Here is an 18351-nt window from a genome sequence, read left to right as displayed (position 1 = left end):
ATCTCATTGATTCTTCATCCATTTTCCAGATTTTGCTATAGTTTTTAAAATTTTAGGTTTTTAAATGTATGTTACTATAAAGTAGGTGCCGTAATCAGTGCCATGTGCCTCTGAGTGTATAGTTTCAAAACCTTATGGAAATGCCCACAGACAGTTCCATCTTGATATTATTTAGAAGCAAATGTTTAATTTTCAGAAACATTTAACAAGACTGAAATTAAACACACTTGTTTAAGGATATTTTAAGTACTCAGCATTTTCAGAGGAATTAATAAATTTAGTTATTTGATATGAGATTGTTTATAATGAATTCTCAGAGTTTACAGAGTAACCAAATGCATGAAGAAATACGAAATGGTTAAAATAGTGATTCAGCCGTGAAGATGACTCAAGTGTTTACTTTTAGCTTTGAGTGACTCCATTGATCTGGACATTCAAATTTGTAGGAGAGAACCTCCATTTTAAGCAGCCCTTCCCTGGCTTCAGACTTCCCTTGTGGCTCAGATGGTAAGGAGTCTGCCTGCAATGCAGGAGACCTGGGTTCAATCCCTGGGTTGGGAAGATCCCCTGGAGAAGGAAATGGCAACCCACTCCAGTATTCTTGCCTGGAAAATCCCATGGATGGAAGAGCCTGGTCGGCTACAGTCCATGGGGTCAAAAAGAGTCAGACACAACTGAGTGGCTTCTCTTCCCCATTACTCTTCACCCGCAGACTGTCAGCTGCTCCTCTCTTTTCCCCCATCTTCCTTTGGGTCTTAGGTTTATTCTCTGATCACTGAGTGGCCAGAAATGATAAACAGTGTTGGCAAGCAAAATGCTATGCCACTTCCATCAGGAAATGTCCCTAATAAACAGAGCGGATGGCTAAGTAAATACTGGATGTCTTAATGAACACTACGTTTTAAATGTCAAGTATTTACAAGTATTTACAGGGAGAAGAGACCAAAGAATGGAGTGTTTTCAGTGGTAGAAGGATTCAACCACAAACACTGATAATGATTTAGTTTTTGGAAACTAGACCCAAGCTCCCTTTTGGTCATTCTCTCTAATCCTCATCCCTTCCCCTGCTTCTAATTCTGCTGGGTCCCCTCCCCTAGAAAAAAATGTGTTGTCCAATCCCCCCAAAAGGACTGGATCAAAATGAGTGAATCTGTGACTCCCTGAAGTCACAGGTTCATTAGGAAAGGATCATCTCACAGATGGCCTCTGCAGGAGCCCTGAGTGCTATTTTCATGAGTTGTTTAGACCTAGTTCTATTTATATCGGTTATGTGGTCTGTGTAGTGTTTGGAAAACATTAGTGGAACCTGCCAGGCCCACCATTATTAGAAATGTGAAGGACTGGAAAAATTAGGTTATTTTTTAAACTGTTTTTTTCATTTCTAAGGATTCCCCATGCGAATATTTTCCAATTTGGGGGCGGAGGAAAGGAAAAATGTAGAAATTTTCCTGACATATTTTTACCCAATCTTTGGGTCACTAATCATAATATGGATCGTGTAGCAGTAACACCCCTCAAAATTTCCAGGGTAAATGTCTTCAGTGTGTTTGCCGTTTTTGTTTAAGGATGGCAATGTTAGCTTAGGTCTGCGGTTTCAGGGCAAAAAGCTGTTTTTAGAAAACACCAGATTCAGCCTTTATATTGGTTGATAGGAAATATGCTTGGAGATTCTGTTACTTCTGACAAAACAGCTGGCTACAGCTGTAGCCTAATTTATATAGATACGACAAGTCCAGCTGAGAAACTGCCAAACGTAATAGATTGAGCCCTGCTAAAAACTAAGGCAAGGCACTGCAGGAAAAATTCTCTGTTCACTGGGTGACCTTGTTCAAGTCACTTTTTAGAGGACACACTGATTTTCTCTCTGGTTACTGATCTTCCATTGCTACTGATAAATATCGATTAAAGTCCACAAATTTCTTCTTGACGTTTTACTCCACTTTCTGACTTCTCTGTCTTTACTTATTTGTGTTACATTAATTATATGAAGGCTTAAGACTGAGAGGAGGCTTATTTTTTTAGGCTCCAAAATCACTGCAGATGGTGACTGCAGCCATGAAATTAAAAGATGCTTGCTCCTTAGAAAAAAGCTATGACCCACAGCATATTAAAAAGCAGAGACATCATTTTGCCAAAAAAGGTCCATCTAGTCAAAGCTATGGTTTTTCCAGTAGTCATGCATGGATGTGAGAGTTGGACCCTAAAGAAGGCTGAGCACTGAAGAATTGATGCTTTTAAGAACTGTGGTGTTGGAAAAGACTCTTGAGAGTCCCTTGGACTGCAAGAAGATCCAACCAGTCCATCCTAAAGGAAATCAGTCCTGAATATTCATTGGAAGGACTGACGCTGAAGCTGAAGCTCCAATACTTTGGCTACCTGATGTGAAGAGCTGACTTGTTAGAAAAGACCCTGAGGCTGGGAAAGATTGAAGGCAGGAGGCGAAGGGGATGTTTCGCCTGGGTGAGATGTTTGCATGGCATCACTGACTCAACGCACATGAGTTTGAGCAAGCTCCGGGAGATGGTGAAGGACAGGGAAGCCTGGCGTGCTGCAGTCCATGGAGTCGCAAAGAGCGACTGAACAACAGTTCTAACGCATGTGTGCTCAGTTGTGTCTGACTCTTTCTGACCCCACAGACTGTATTCCACCAGGCTCCTCTGTCCATGGGATTTTCCAGGCAAGAGTACTGGAGTGGGTTGCCATTTCTCTCTCCAGGCTCTAGTCTAGTACCTGGACTTTAACAAGAGAAAACTAGGCCTAAGAATGCTCAGTGACTTGTCCAACGTCACAGAGTTAGTTTGTGGAAGAAGCAGGACTCCTCTCTGAAATGGACCTTTGTCTCACACGGAAAAGCCCTCCCCACGCAGAGACAGTGGCACAGTTCAACTGTGCATCCTCCAGCTCTGTTTTCATCACATTTGCTGCCGGGGAGGCAGATACCAGAGAGAGCACACAGCGTGAATGTGAAAGGAGGGAGGAAGATAAGGAACAAGGCGATTGCTGTTTACCCAACTGTAACAAGGGCTACCTTTTCTTATCAGTCTTAACGAAAGAACAAAGGTTTCTTTCAGTGGGAGTTATTTATGGCACTCCGAAGGCTTTGCCAGTCAGAAGGGGATTTCAGAATTGAGTCTCCCTCTCCCTTCCTGCTTTCCTCTGAATTCTAAAACTGGGTTCTATGTACATAATATGTTAATTCATATGACTCCAGTGTGGGTGTGGAGTTGATAGAAAGGTGGGAGATGCAAGCCTGAAGCAAAGGTACTAAGAGAAATGTAGATGGCTCATATCAGGTACACAGCTCTCTCCAGGGAGTTTCTGCTAGAACCTAAGGTCCCTGGGTGTACAGACTGTTAGCTGCTATATCCCCTAGTACGTATGGATGTTAATAAATATTTGTTGAGTGAATGAATTAAAGAAATGGCCTAGGTGTAAGGATATTCACATACACACTGCTAAACAAACCCCAAACAACCCAGAACATATACTTCTTCCCCACTGCACTCCTTTCCTCTTTCTTTCAACTACTCAGGCAATCATATGATGACAGTGAGAATCAAGAGCATGCATTCTTTGGTCACTGAGATGCCTTCAGTTTCTCTGGAGCCATGCTTCTCTGCTGACATTTTAATTAAAAAATTATAATTCCTCTCGAGTGGAATTGCAGTGACAGCAAATGAAGGCCTGCCTTTCATCAGGAAGGTCTGACACTCTACCCTCCACTGATGTTCTTTCCGTGGGATCATTATTCCATGGCTTTCCTCGGAAGCTTTATTTTCAGTTCTATGTCCAACAGAAAAATGCAGAGTGACTGTCTTTCCATTTTAATTTTGGTTAGGAAACGAGTTCATGCTTGGGGGAGGTGTGCTGTGAGTAGGATGATTTTGAGAGTAACCACCAGAAAACATGTATATTTCAGCTGACATTTAACAAAGTTCTAGTAAAGTAAGAAAGAGGCATTACTTTCATTACCAGCATGTCAGTATTGGGGATATTAATTATGCATATGTAGAGCAACACAAAGGTACTTTTCTATTTGTGAATTAGAAATACTTTTACCCCTACAAGGAATAGGTATTATGGGAGTTGCCAGAAGCCAAGAAAGAGCATAAACACTTCTGACTAGTGAGCAAACAAGCTCAGAGATGGGATGTATTCCTGGGGTGAGCTGGCAAGCTTGGTTAACTTTCATAGTATCACCTCTTCCTCTTCACCAGGTTTCTTGAGAATGCAGAACTGGTACCCACAAGTATGTTACAGCATAAATCCTCCATTCCTTTTTATAGGAGAGTCAAAAAAGCAATCTGAAGTGCCCTTTAGCAGACTGTTCCTGGCATCAAAGCCACAGAAACATGTTTTTAGATGAATGAGAGTTGGGAGTCCTTTTCTAGATTAGTAGAAATAGAAATATGTGAGCCAAATATACAATTTAAAATTTTCTAATAACCACATAAAAAGTAAAAAACAGGGGAAATGATGTTAGCAATGTATTTTATTTAACCTATGATAGCCAAAATACTCTCAACATGTGTGCTTAGTCACTCAGTCGTGTCCGACTCTTTTCGACTCTGTGGACTGTTGCCCACCAGGCTCCTCTGTCCATGGAATTCTCCAGGCAAGAATACTGGAGTGGGTAGCCATGCCCTCCTCCAAGGGATCTTCCTAACTCAGGGATAGAACCCAGTTCTCCTGCATTGCAGGCAGATTCTTTTCTGTCTGAGCCACCAGGGAAGCTGACTCTCAAGATATTTTCATCATAAAAAGTATTAAAGAGATATTCTGCATTCCTTTTTTCATACTAAGTCTTTGAGATCTGGTGTGCATTTTACACACTAAATTTTACACATCTCCTTTGGGACCAGTCATATTTCAAGAGCTCAATAGCACGTGGCTGCCATATTGGACGGTGCAATGCTAGATAGTCCAGGTTCAGTATGGCTGATGTAAAATACATAATCATTTGACATCCACACGCAGCTCTCTCTTTTACTCCACTTGAATGTACACCAACTCTGAAAGTGGTTTTATAAACTAAGAAACTGAGTTTAGAGACATCAGTGAATTCCCCAAATCCTGGAGGTGACTTTTCTCTTCAGTTATGCTGCCTTCTGACTACTCATGTTCAAGAGAACTGCCACATCATCTTAGAAACTCTGGCATGATAAGGCACTGTAGATAATAAGTGACGTTAAGACTACTGACAGGTAAAGATCAGCTTTACATCTGTCAGTTGTTGGACACGGTAACAAAGGGCAGGTATTAACGGTCAGTAACCCATGGGAACAAGCAGACCTAGTTAGGAAAGGTGGAATGTGGGTTCTGTAAGAGGAGGACATAATCTGCTAATATTTGGGAAATATCAGCCTGAGGACAAGGAAATAGCAACGAAAATAATTTCACTTATTTGTAGAACATGTCAGCCACAAAATGACAGATTTTGTGCTGGACACACAAATTATCCAGTTTACTGATGCTGATCACTAAATAAATAGTTGTACACAAACTCAGCACATTTCGTCACCCACAGGTATGAACTAGATTCCATGGGAGCATAGACGAGAAAGTCCTTTGCTTAGAAAAAGGGAGGAGATATATTTGAATTGAATCTTAAAGATGATACATTTTACTAAGTGAACATGGTGGGAGAAGGTTTTTTCAGTCAGAGGCAACAGCAAGTATTAATGAAGCGAACACATTTCCAGTGCTTATATGTTCCAGGCACTATTCTAAGCTCTTTACAAATATAATCTAATTTTATTCTCAAAACAACCCTATTAAACATTTAATTCTAAGTGCAGTAGGAAGCAAGTGGGTGATTCTGAATATGCTCTCCTTTATATTAAAAGAAAAAAAAAGATTACTCTGGTTGCTGTGTAGAGACCAGGCTGAAAGTGGTTCGCAAGAATGAAACAGGAGACACATGAGTGTGAGTTTCAGAGGTTGAGGCAAGAGATGATGACTTTTGGATAAGGGGTTTTCAGAACATCTAGGTTTGCTTTTTTGAGTAGGAAAATCTGAAGTCAATAGTACACTGCATAGTCTAATATAAGGGGGAAGGAAAAGTGGTGGGTAAGTTTCAATGTTGGCTGAACAAAGTATTTTAATAAACCAGGGGCAGAATCACTTAAATTCTTCTAAGATTTTGAGCTACCACCTGTGTCCGAGACAAAGAGTTAAAAGAGAATACACTGTTCTTTGATGTTCCCTAAAGCCCATATTGGAAGGACTGATGCTGAAGCTGAAACTCCAATACTTTGGCAACCTCATGAGAAGAGCTGACTCATTGGAAAAGACTCTGATGCTGGGAGGGATTGGGGACAGGAGGAGAAGGGGACGACAGAGGATGAGATGGCTGGATGGCATCACCGACTCGATGGACGTGAGTTTGAGTGAACTCCGGGAGTTGGTGATGGACAGGGAGGCCTGGCGTGCTGCGATTCGTGGGGTCGCAAAGAGTCGGACATGACTGAGTGACTGAACTGAACTGAAAGCCCATATGATGAAAAGAATTTGAAAAAAACAAAAACATATACACAGTATTATATTTAAAGTAGATAACCAAAAAGGACCTACTGTATAGCACATGGAACTCTATTCAATAACTTGTAAAAACCTAAATGGGAAAAGTATTTGAAAAAGAATAGATACATGTATATGTATAACTGAATCACTTTGCTGTACACCTGAAACTAACATAATATTAAAAATCAACTATACTTCAGAATGGGAGAAAATAATAGCAAATGAAGCAACTGACAAACAACTTATCTCAAAAATATACAAGCAACTCCTACAGCTCAATTCCAGAAAAATAAATGACCCAATCAAAAAATGGGCCAAAGAACTAAATAGACATGTCTCCAAAGAAGACATACAGATGGCTAACAAACACATGAAAAGATGCTCAACATCACTCATTATCAGAGAAATGCAAATCAAAACCACTATGAGGTACCATTTCACACCAGTCAGAATGGCTGCGATCCAAAAGTCTACAAGCAATAAATGCTGGAGAGGGTGTGGAGAAAAGGGAACTCTCTTACACTGTTGGTGGGAATGCAAACTAGTACAGCCACTATGGAGAACAGTGTGGAGATTCCTTAAAAAACTGGAACTAGAACTGCCTTATGATCCAGCAATCTCACTGCTGGGCATACACACTGAGGAAACCAGAAGGGAAAGAGACACGTGTACCCCAATGTTCATCACAGCACTGTTTATAATAGCCAGAACATGGAAGCAACCTAGATGTCCATCAGCAGATGAATGGATAAGCAAGCTGTGGTACATATACACAATGGAGTATTACTCAGCCATTAAAAAGAATACATTTGAATCAGTTCTAATGAGGTGGATGAAACTGGAGCCTATTATACAGAGTGAAGTAAGCCAGAAAGAAAAACACCAATACAGTATACTAACACATATATATGGAATTTAGAAAGATGGTAACAATAACCCTGTATATGAGACAGCAAAAGAGACACTGATATATAGAACAGTCTTTTGGACTCTGTTGGAGAGGGAGAGGGTGGGATGATTTGGGAGAATGGCATTGAAACATGTATAATATCATATATGAAACGAGTCGCCAGTCCAGGTTCGATGCATGATACCGGATGCTTGGGGCTGGTGCACTGGGATGACCCAGAGGGATGGTATGGGGAGGGAGGAGGGAGGAGGGCTCAGGATGGAGAATACATGTATACCTGTGGCGGATTCATTTTGATATATGGCAAAACCAATACAATATTGTAAAGTTAAAAAATAAAATTAAATTAAAAAAAAATAAAGAAACCACAACCACACACACAAAACAAAAACACTTGTATTTTGTTTTAAATGGCCACAATAAATTTGCTGTAGAAATAAACTGTGTAGTTTGGATTGCTAAAACATTACATCTCCCAGTTATTTGTCAGACAACAGCAGTCTTATTTCTGTCATGCTTCCTGTTGAAAGTATCAGCAGATCTGATTTAAATGGGCTCATGAAATGGAAACTTTCAGAGGCAGATTAGCTTTAGGAAAGGCTTAATTTAGTGATCTATCAAGGTGACCAGTGGCCTGGCTTCTTTGGCTTTCTGTCTAGAGATGTCCACCAGCAGGTTCCAAGACCATTTGCTTTCTTGTTTACATCCAAATCCTCCATGTCCAGGATTTTCAATAAAATCTTAAGGTTCAGCAGACCTTCTTTATCTCTGGACTCATCACAGAGGCAGGAAGATGCAGTCCTCTGAAATTAGGTCTGGGTCAATCTTACGATTCATATGGTTGAAAATGAGTGAAATGAGGGATTGATTTCTCCTAGGAAGTTTGGAATTCTCTTCCCAGAAGGTAGAAGAATAAACACTGGGCAACCAACAAGCGTCCACTGATCCAAATGATGTCTTTTTATCACCATCGTACTTTGCCTCTCTACATTATGTTAGCCTGTCTCCTCTTCTTTGAAAGAATCTTGTTCCTTGATTTAATCACACCCATCATTCCTATTTCTTGCTACTTTTATGACTGTTATGCTCATCCTTTAGAAGAGATCCTCTGTCTGCCTCTTAAACACTGACACTCCCCCAAGTTCTCTTCTTAGTCTACTTATCTTCCTACTCTGCCCCTGAGTGGAGAGATGTAACCCAAGACCCTCACTGGTGTGGAGAATCTTGATCTGGGTTCTGGAAACTCTTAAAGGTAAGAATAAACTTAAACTCTAAAGTAAGACTTTAAGAGGATAACTGTATGTGCATATTGTATATGTACACATACTGGGAAAAACTGATAGTTTTCATTAGTTTTTTTTTCTTTTTAATCATGAATAAAAGTTTAAAAATCATGCTTATTTTTGCCATTATCACCCCAAAATACTATCTCTGTTTAGATCGCTCACCACAGCTCTAATTCTGCCTTTCCTACTATCTCCTTCCTGATGTCCAGCAGGCACCTTAGTTCACATCAACACACATTTTTTATTAAATTGTTTTTTAAAGACGGGCCAGTCATTTACTTTTTTAGGTTATTGAGGGCTAAGAAATGGTCCTTGCTGTCTGGTAGTTTTTAGTTTAGCAAATCACACTGATTTACTTTAAACTCAATATTCACTTTCTTAAACCTCTTTTCTGGTATTCTCTGTATTATTTAAGAACCACAATTGACCTTTCTGCTCAGATCTAGAAACCCAGGAGCTCTTTAAGCACACTGATTCTAGTGAGGACAGTGGGAGTTTATAGTCTCTCTAGGTTATTCTATAGATGAATATTTCTATTTTACAATAAAATGCAAATTTATATTTGAAAATCCTATTGTTTTGTAATAAAAAATATAAATAAAATTTGACAAAATATTTCCTGGTCAGTAGGAAAAAACTAAAAATTTGATTTTTAAGTGGTTGGGTGGGGCATATTCCACTAGCTGCTGCTGCTGCTGCTAAGTCGCTTCAGTCGTGTCCGACTCTGTGTGACCCCATAGACGGTAGCCCACCAGGCTCCACCGTCCCTGGGATTCTCCAGGCAAGAACACTGGAGTGGGTTGCCATTTCCTTCTCCAATGCATGAAAGTGAAAAGTGAAAGTGAAGTCGCTCAGTTGTGTCCTGACTCTTAGCGACCCCATGGACTGCAGCCCACCAGGCTGCTCCATCCATGGGATTTTCTAAGCAAGAGTACTGGAGTGGGTTGCCATTGCCTAGGGGTACATAAAAATTTTGCTGGGGGGGAATGTAAGGTTTTTCTATTTATGAAAAAGGGATCATGAATTAAAATGGAGAGTCAGTCTTCTATAATATCCCTTTAAGAACATAAGTAACTTAAAACTTGTCCTTCCTACATTCCAGATATTTCTTTTTCATTGCTGCTGCTTGAGTCCCGGGTCCCTCTGCAGCGTAATTTCCCTGGTCTGTGGTACTACCCTGCTCTTTTTTTGGGATCCAGTCTCATCCATTTCCTTCCCTTCCCTTCTCTCCACTCTACAGAGAAGTTGAGAAAGATCATTGTTAATCAGAAATCTAATTTGCTGTTATGCTGGTCACTCTAGTATAAAATCACTTTGTTGTTTTTTAGTCACTCAGGTGAGTCTGACTCTGTGACCCCATGGACTGCAGCACACCAGGCTTCCTCATCCTTCACTATGTCCTGGAGTTTGCTCAAACTCATGTCCATTGAGTCAGTAATGCCATCGAACCATCACATCCTCTGCCACTCCCTTCTCCTTTCGCCTTCAATCTTTCCCAGCATCAGGGTGTTTTCCAATAAAGTCGACTCTTCGCATCAGGTGGCCAAAGTAATGGAGCTTCAGCTTCAGCATCAGTCCTTCCAATGAATTATCAGGGTTGATTTCCTTTAGGATGGACTGGTTTGATCTTCTTCCTGTTCAAGAGACTCTCAAGAGTCTTTTCCAGGACCACAGTCTGAAAGCATCAATTCTTTGGTGCTCAGCCTTCTTTAAGGTCCAACTCTCATATCCATACATGATTACTGGAAAAACCATAGCTTTGACTACCCATTTTCTACAGGAAAATAGTCACATTCTTTAGCACATTGGATCTCTTTATAAAGTTATAATCTGGTTTATTTTCACCTTTCCAGCTTCCTCATCTCTTGTCTTTCCTTCCCCATTTAATATATATTCCTGAGCTTTTGAGAGGCTCTTTTCAAAGGCAGCCATGGCCTCCAAAACTTAATGCGTTGTCTTGTCCTCTATCCATGATAGGATCTCCTCGTTTTTCACATTATCAGTACAGAAAATCAAACACAACATCGTCCTTGCCAGTGGTGATCTAGCAGCAATACACTCATACCAGAGAGAACATGATCAATTCCCTCATTCACAGAGGTCCTCTCTGGGCACTCATCTTCTAACTATACGATGTGTCCTTACTGTTTCTGATTTGCATAATGAGTACAGGACATAGCATTTTTTTTCTTTCATTAGTAACAAATTTCTGCATCCTGAAATTTGAAAGAGAACTACAGAACATTAATATTTAACTGACACCAGATATTTTTTCCTTCTCATTAATCTTAAACTCTGAAGGATTTACTGAAGTCTCCTATCCCTTGATCTCACACTTTAAGAGTTAGGGACAGCCACAAAAAACGACAGCTGGGAGATAAGATGCAGATTAAAAGAACCATTAACTCACAATGGCATTAGAAAACCATAAGTGTTGAATTCAATTTGGATGCGGTTCAAAGCACCAAGTAAAGTGGGAGGCGGAGGCTGTAAATAGTTTTTAGTGTCCTGGAACTCAACTTTTTCCCTTGGAGCAGCAACAGAGGAATCGCATTGCTAAAGATTAGGTAATTTGTTAGCCACTCTCTCCTTCTTCATGAACCACTAAATTTCTGTTGCTTTATTCAGAGAGGCCGTATGTCTAGCAGATAGGAGTGCATCCTTGGAACTCTACTGCTAAATTGGAATTCCTGTATCATGACCTCAGTGCAAGACCTCAGGCAGGCACTTAACACTCTTGTGCCTCACCTTTAAGTGGGGATCATAGCACCTGCCTCAGGTGGTGCTGAGAAGTTTTAATAGACAATGTGTTTAGAGTCCTGAGGACAACACCTCTCATACAGGTGCTGTACATGTTTATTGTTGTTCAGCCACTAAGTCGTGTCCAGCTTTTTGCAACCCTATGGACTGCAGCATGCAAGGCTTCCCTGTCTTTCACTATTTCCTGGAGTTTGCTCAAACTCATGTCCATTGAGTTGGTGATGCTATCTAACCATCTTATCCTCTGCCTCCCCCTTCACTTCCTGCCCTCAATCTTTCCCAGGACCTTTTCCAATGAGTTAGCTCTTCACATTAGGTAGCCAAAGTATTGGAGTTTCAGCTTTAGCATCAGTCCTTCCAATGAATATTCAGATATACATTTAGTTATTATAACTTCTGAATGAGGATTATGTCTTTTCAAGGGAATTTGTCAATTATATTTATTTCCCCAGAGTTGTGAGGATATACTAATAATAGTAAATGCTTATGAAGATTTCCCATGTACCAGGCACTGTCCTAAGCACTTACATATATACCCCCGTCTCAGATATGAATAAACTGAAGCGCACGGAGGCTAAACAAAACAAACTTGCTCAAGGGGATACAACTTTGAACCTGACTATGGAGTCCATGCTCTTAACCACTGCAGGAGGGAAATGCTGGAAAGGCAGTTTGCATAAGAAGGAGTAAAATTGTGAGCAGGTCTCTCTGTTCTCATTATTTCATTATGTCTGATTCCTCCTCTTAAACACTGCAATCCAGGCAACTGGACCCAAGCTGGGTAGATTATCTTGGCCATGGTCTCAGGTTACAGTTACTGACAAGCTGCACCCAACTAGGGTACTCTGTAGACCAGTGTGCACCCCGGATGGTAAACACTAGACCTACTAGTAGTAGTACACTAGTTGTAGACCTACTACTCAGAAGAAAAAGATTCCTTCCAAAATATTACTGCTCATTGATGGTGCACCTTGTCACCCAAGGGCTCTCATGGAGATACAGAATAGATTAATGTTGGTTTCATGGCTGCTAACACAACATTCATTCTGCAGCTCATAGATCAAGCAATAATTTTGAATTTCAAGTCTTATTATTTAAGAAATAGATTTCATAAGGCTACAGCTTCCATAGATAGTGATTCTGAAGAACCAAAGCCAGATGGAGCATTTAGCTGTCTCATTAGCTTGAAAGGTTAAGGGGTGGGAAGATGCTCTACAGCAGGGCGCAGTGGCAGAGGTGGGCAGTGGAGCCTGGAATAAGGCCCTGGGCCGGTAGAAGGTGGTACTGTCATTTATTATGCAGTGGCATTGGCAGGGAGCAGAGAGAAACCCAGGAGGGACAGGGATTTGGCATGAAAAAAATATTCCTGAGTCTGCGCAAAACAAAATGCAGCCATAAATGTTCTTATATTTTTGAGTCATAGTACTAGCTCTCTGGGGATAAAGAAAAATCACTGTTTCTTAATATCCACAAAGATAAAAATGCAGGAAAAAATGAAAAAAAAAAGACACATGCACAAAAATTATCATTATAGCATTATTCAGCAAAAGAGTGGAAAAAATAGAAACTGCCTAAAAATTCAATAATAATGGAAATAACCAGTAAAATAAGAAAGTACCAGGTGATTTAATATTATGCAGCCATAAAAGTGGTAATTATACAGACTATAGAATAGCAGAGAAGCATGCTTAAAAATATTTTAAGTGAAAGAAGCAGGGCATAATATGCATCCTTGTAACCTTTACATGGTTAGGTTATTCATAATTTTTTCTTATGCTTATGATTTGAGCTTTTATTAGTACATGTAGACCTCATTTTATCACACTTTGCTTTATTGCACTTTGCACATACTGCATTTTTTACAAATTGGTTTGTGGCAACTTTGCCTTGAACAAGTCTAGCAGTGCCATTTTCCAACAGCATTTGCTCACTTCTTGTCTCTGTGTCACATTTGGGTTATTTTTGTAATATTTCAAACTTTGTCATTATTCTGATATTTATTATGGAGCCGTGGCTGTGCAGGCGCAGGAGGGCCTAGAGGAGCTATCCCACGTTGAAGGTCAGGAAGGGCAGTGGTGTGGAGATAACCCTCGTCCAAGGTAAGGAGCAATGGCTGCGCTTTGCTGGAGCAGCCGTGAAGAGATACCCCACGCCCAAGGTAAGAGAAACCCAAGTAAGACGGTAGGTGTTGCAAGAGGGCATCAGAGGGCAAACACACTGAAACCATACTCACAGAAAACTAGTCAATCTAATCACACTAGGACCACAGCCTTGTCTAACTCAATGAAACTAAGCCATGCCCATGGGGCAGCCCAAGACGGGCAGGTCATGGTGGAGAGATTTGACAGAATGTAGTCCACTGGAGAAGGGAATGGCAAACCACTTCAGTATTCTTGCCTTGAGAACCCCATGAACAGTATGAAAAGGCAAAATGATCGGATACTGAAAGAGAAACTCCCCAGGTCAGTAGGTGCCCAATATGCTACTGGAGATCAGTGGAGAAATAACTCCAGAAAGAATGAAGGGATGCAGCCAAAGCAAAAAGAATACCCAGCTGTGGATGTGACTGGTGATAGAAGCAAGGTCCGATGCTATAAAGAGCAATATTGCATAGGAACCTGGAATGTCAGGCCCATGAATCAAGGCAAATTGGAAGTGGTCAAACAAGAGATGGCAAGAGTGAATGTCAACATTCTAGGACTCAGCGAACTGAAATGGACTGGAATGGGTGAATTTAACTCAGATGACCATTATATCTACTACTGAGGGCAGGAGTGGCCATCATGGTCAACAAAAGAGTCCGGAATGCAGTACTTGAATGCAATCTCAAAAACGACAGAATGATCTCTGTTCGTTTCCAAGGCAAACCATTGAATATCACAGTAATCCAAGTCTATGCCCCAACCAGTAACGCTGAAGAAGTTGAAGTTGAACGGTTCTATGAAGACCTACAAGACCTTTTAGAGCTAACACCCCAAAAAGATGTCCTTTTCATTATAGGGGACTGGAATGCAAAAGTAGGAAGTCAAGAAACACCTGGAGTAACAGGCAAATTTGGCCTTGGAATACGGAATGAAGCAGGGCAAAGACTGATAGAGTTTTGCCAAGAAAATGCACTGGTCATAACAAGCACCCTCTTCCAACAACACAAGAGAAGACTCTACACATGGACATCACCAGGTGGTCAACATCAAAATCAGATTGATTATATTCTTTGCAGCCAAAGATGGAGAAGCTCTATACAGTCAGCAAAAACAAGACCAGGAGCTGACTGTGACTCAGACCATGAACTCCTTATTGCCAAATTCAGACTTAAATTGAAGAAAGTAGGGAAAACCACTAGACCATTCAGGTTGACCTAAATCAAATCCCTTATGATTATACAGTGGAAGTGAGAAATAGATTTAAGGGCCTAGATCTGATAGATAGAGTGCCTGATAAACTATGGAATGAGGTTCATGACATTGTACAGGAAACAGGGATCAAGACCATTCCCATAGAAAAGAAATGCAAAAAAGCAAAATGGCTGTCTGGGGAGGCCTTACAAATTGCTGTGAAAAGAAGAGAAGTGAAAAGCAAAGGAGAAAAGGAAAGATATAAACATCTGAATGCAGAGTTCCAAAGCATAGCAAGAAGAGATAAGAAAGCCTTCTTCAGCAATCAATGCAAAGCAATAGAGGAAAACAACAGAATGGGAAAGACTAGGGATCCCTTCAAGAAAATCAGAGATACCAAAGGAACATTTCATGCAAAGATGAGCTCAATAAAGGACAGAAATGGTATGGACCTAACAGAAGCAGAAGATATTAAGAAGAGATGGCAAGAATACACAGAAGAACTGTACAAAAAAGATCTTCACGACCCAGATAATTGCGATGGTATGATCACTGACCTAAAGCCAGACATCCTGGAATGTGAAGTCAAGTGGGCCTTACAAAGCATCACTATGAACAAAGCTAGTGGAGATGATGGAATTCCAGTTGAGCTATTCCAAATCCTGAAAGATGATGCTATGAAAGTGCTGCACTCAATATGCCAGCAAATTTGGAAAACTCAGCAGTGGCCACAGGACTGGAAAAGGTCAGTTTTCATTCCAATCCCAAAGAAAGGCAATGCCAAAGAAGGCTCAAACTACCACACAATTGCACTCATCGCACATGCTAGTAAAGTAATGCTCAAAATCCTCCAAGCCAGGCTTCAGCAATATGTGAACCGTGAACTTCCAGATGTTCAAGCTGGTTTTAGAAAAGGCAGAGGAACCAGAGATCAAATTGCCAACATCCTCTGGATCATGGAAAAAGCAAAAGAGCTCCAGAAAAACATCTATTTCTGCTTTATTGATTATGCCAAAGCCTTTGACTGTGTGGATCACAATAAACTGTGGAAAATTCTGAAAGAGATGGGAATACCAGACCACCTGACCTGCCTCTTGAGAAACCTGTATGCAGGTCAGGAAGCAACAGTTAGAACTGGACATGGAACAACAGACTGGTTCCAAATAGGAAAAGGAGTTCGTCAAGGCTGTATATTGTCACCCTGCTTATTTAACTTATATGCAGAGTACATCATGAGAAACGCTGGACTGGAAGAAACACAAGCTGGAATCAAGATTGCTGGGAGAAATATCAATAATCTCAGATATGTAGATGACAGAAAAGTGAAGAACTAAAGAGCCTCTTGATGAAAGTGAAAGAGGAGAGTGAAAAGTTGGCCTAAAGCTCAACATTCAGAAAACTAAGATCATGGCATCTGGTCCCATCACTTCAAGGCAAATAGATAGAGAAACAGTGGAAACAGTGGCAGACTTTATTTTTTGGGGCTCCAAAATCACTGAGATGGTGACGGCAGACATGACATTAAAAGATGCTTACTCCTTGTAAGGAAAGTTATGACCAGCCTAGACAGCATATTAAAAAGCAGAGACATTACTTTGCCAACAAAGGTCCATCTAGTCAAGACTATGGTTTTTCCAATAGTCATGTATGGATATGAGCGTTGGACTGTAAAGAAAGCTGAGTGCTGAAGAATTGATGCTTTTCAACTGTGGTATTGGAGAAGACTCTTGAGAGACCCTTGGACTGCAAGGAGATCCAATCAGTCCATCCTTAAGGAAATCAGTCCTGAATATTCATGGGAAGGACTGATGTTGAAACTCAAACTCCAAAATTTGGCCACCTGATGTGAAGAGCTGACTCATTTGAAAAGACCCTGACGCTGGAAAAGATTGAAGGTGGGAGGAGAAGGGGACGACAGAGGATGAAATAGTTGGATGGCATTACCGACTCAATGGACATGAGTTTGAGTAAACTCCGTGAGTTGGTGATGGACAGGGAGGCCTGATGTGCTTCAGTTCATGCGGTTGCAAAAAGTCGGACACGACTGAGCAACTAAACTGAACTGAACACAACATTCATTCTGCAGCTCATGGATTAAGCAGTAATTTTAAATTTTACGTCTTATTATTTAAGAAATACATTTCATAAGGCTATGGCTTCCATAGATACTGATTCCTTTGATGGATCTGGGCAAAGTAAATTGAAATCCTGTTTAAAAGGACTCACCATCTTTTCACCTATCCTGTCCTATTCACCTATTGCCATCCTACTCTGGATGCCATTAGGCATGTTTGTGATTCACGGGAAAATGTGAAAAGATCAACATTAAAAGGAGTTTGGAAGGCTTTGATTCCAACCCTCTTGGGTGACTTTGAGGGAATCTAGATTTCAGTAGAAGAAAGAACTGCAGATATGGAAATAGCAAGAGAAGGAGAATTAGAAGTGAAGTCTGAAGATGTGACTGGACTGCTGCAAACTCATGATAAAAACACAGATGAGGAGTTGTTTCTTATGAATGAGCAAAGAAAGTGATTTCTTGAGATGGAAGCTGCTCCTGGTGAATATGATGTGAAGACGGTTGAAATGACAAGACAGAATTTAGACTATTTCATAAACTTAGTTGATGAAGCAGCAGCAGGGCCTGAGAGGATAGACTCAAATTGGAAAGAAGTTGTACTGCGGTAAAGTGTTATCAAACAGCACTGCATACAACAGAGAAATTGTTTGTGAAAGGAACAGTCAGTCAATGCTGTAAACATCATTTGCTATTGTATTTAAAGACATTGCCAAGCCACCCCAACCTTCAGCAACCACCGCTCTGATCAGTCAGCAGCCAACAACACTGAGGCAAGACCTTTCATCAGCAAAAGAATTATGACTCATTGAAGGCTCAGATGATCGTTAGCATTTTTCAGCAGTAAAGTACTTTTTAATTAAAGTATGTACATTGTTTTTTAGATATAATGCTATCGCACACTTAAAAGACTACACAGTGTAGTTTAAAAGTAAGTTTTACAGGCACTGGGAAACCAAAAAATTCCTGTGACTTGCTTTATTGTGATGTTTGCTTTATTGCAATGGTCTGGAACTGAACCGGCAGTATCTCTGAGGTGTGCCTACATAAAACAGGGAAGGAGGAGGTAGAATTCCAAGTAGAACATATAACAGAAATATAGGAGCCCAAAGTTGTAAGAGAAGTAGAGTGGAGTGTAATGCGAAATTAGCATGTTCCAGTCTGAACTCTTCTTTTCCCTAAGATATCGTCAAAGATACAGTCACCTAAGGTGCAAAGCCGGGAATCATCCTAGACACTTTCATTATCTACATCTAATCAGACACTTAGTGATGATTCTACTCTGCAACTTCCTGGATGTCAGTCCTTCGGTCTTGGCTATTGCCCTTAGTGAAGTCCACATCAGTCCTTGTCATACTTTTTATCTCTGCCTCCAACAATCCTCAACTCTTATCCAGTCTTTTAAATGTTTGCATCTGAGACTTGCCAAATACAAATTGGATTTCATTACTTTCTTGAAGTCCT

This window comes from Bubalus kerabau, chromosome 1 (assembly GCF_029407905.1).
Source record: "Bubalus kerabau isolate K-KA32 ecotype Philippines breed swamp buffalo chromosome 1, PCC_UOA_SB_1v2, whole genome shotgun sequence".
Classification (NCBI taxonomy): Eukaryota; Metazoa; Chordata; class Mammalia; order Artiodactyla; family Bovidae; genus Bubalus; species Bubalus kerabau.
Note: the sequence above shows the minus strand (reverse complement) of the source record.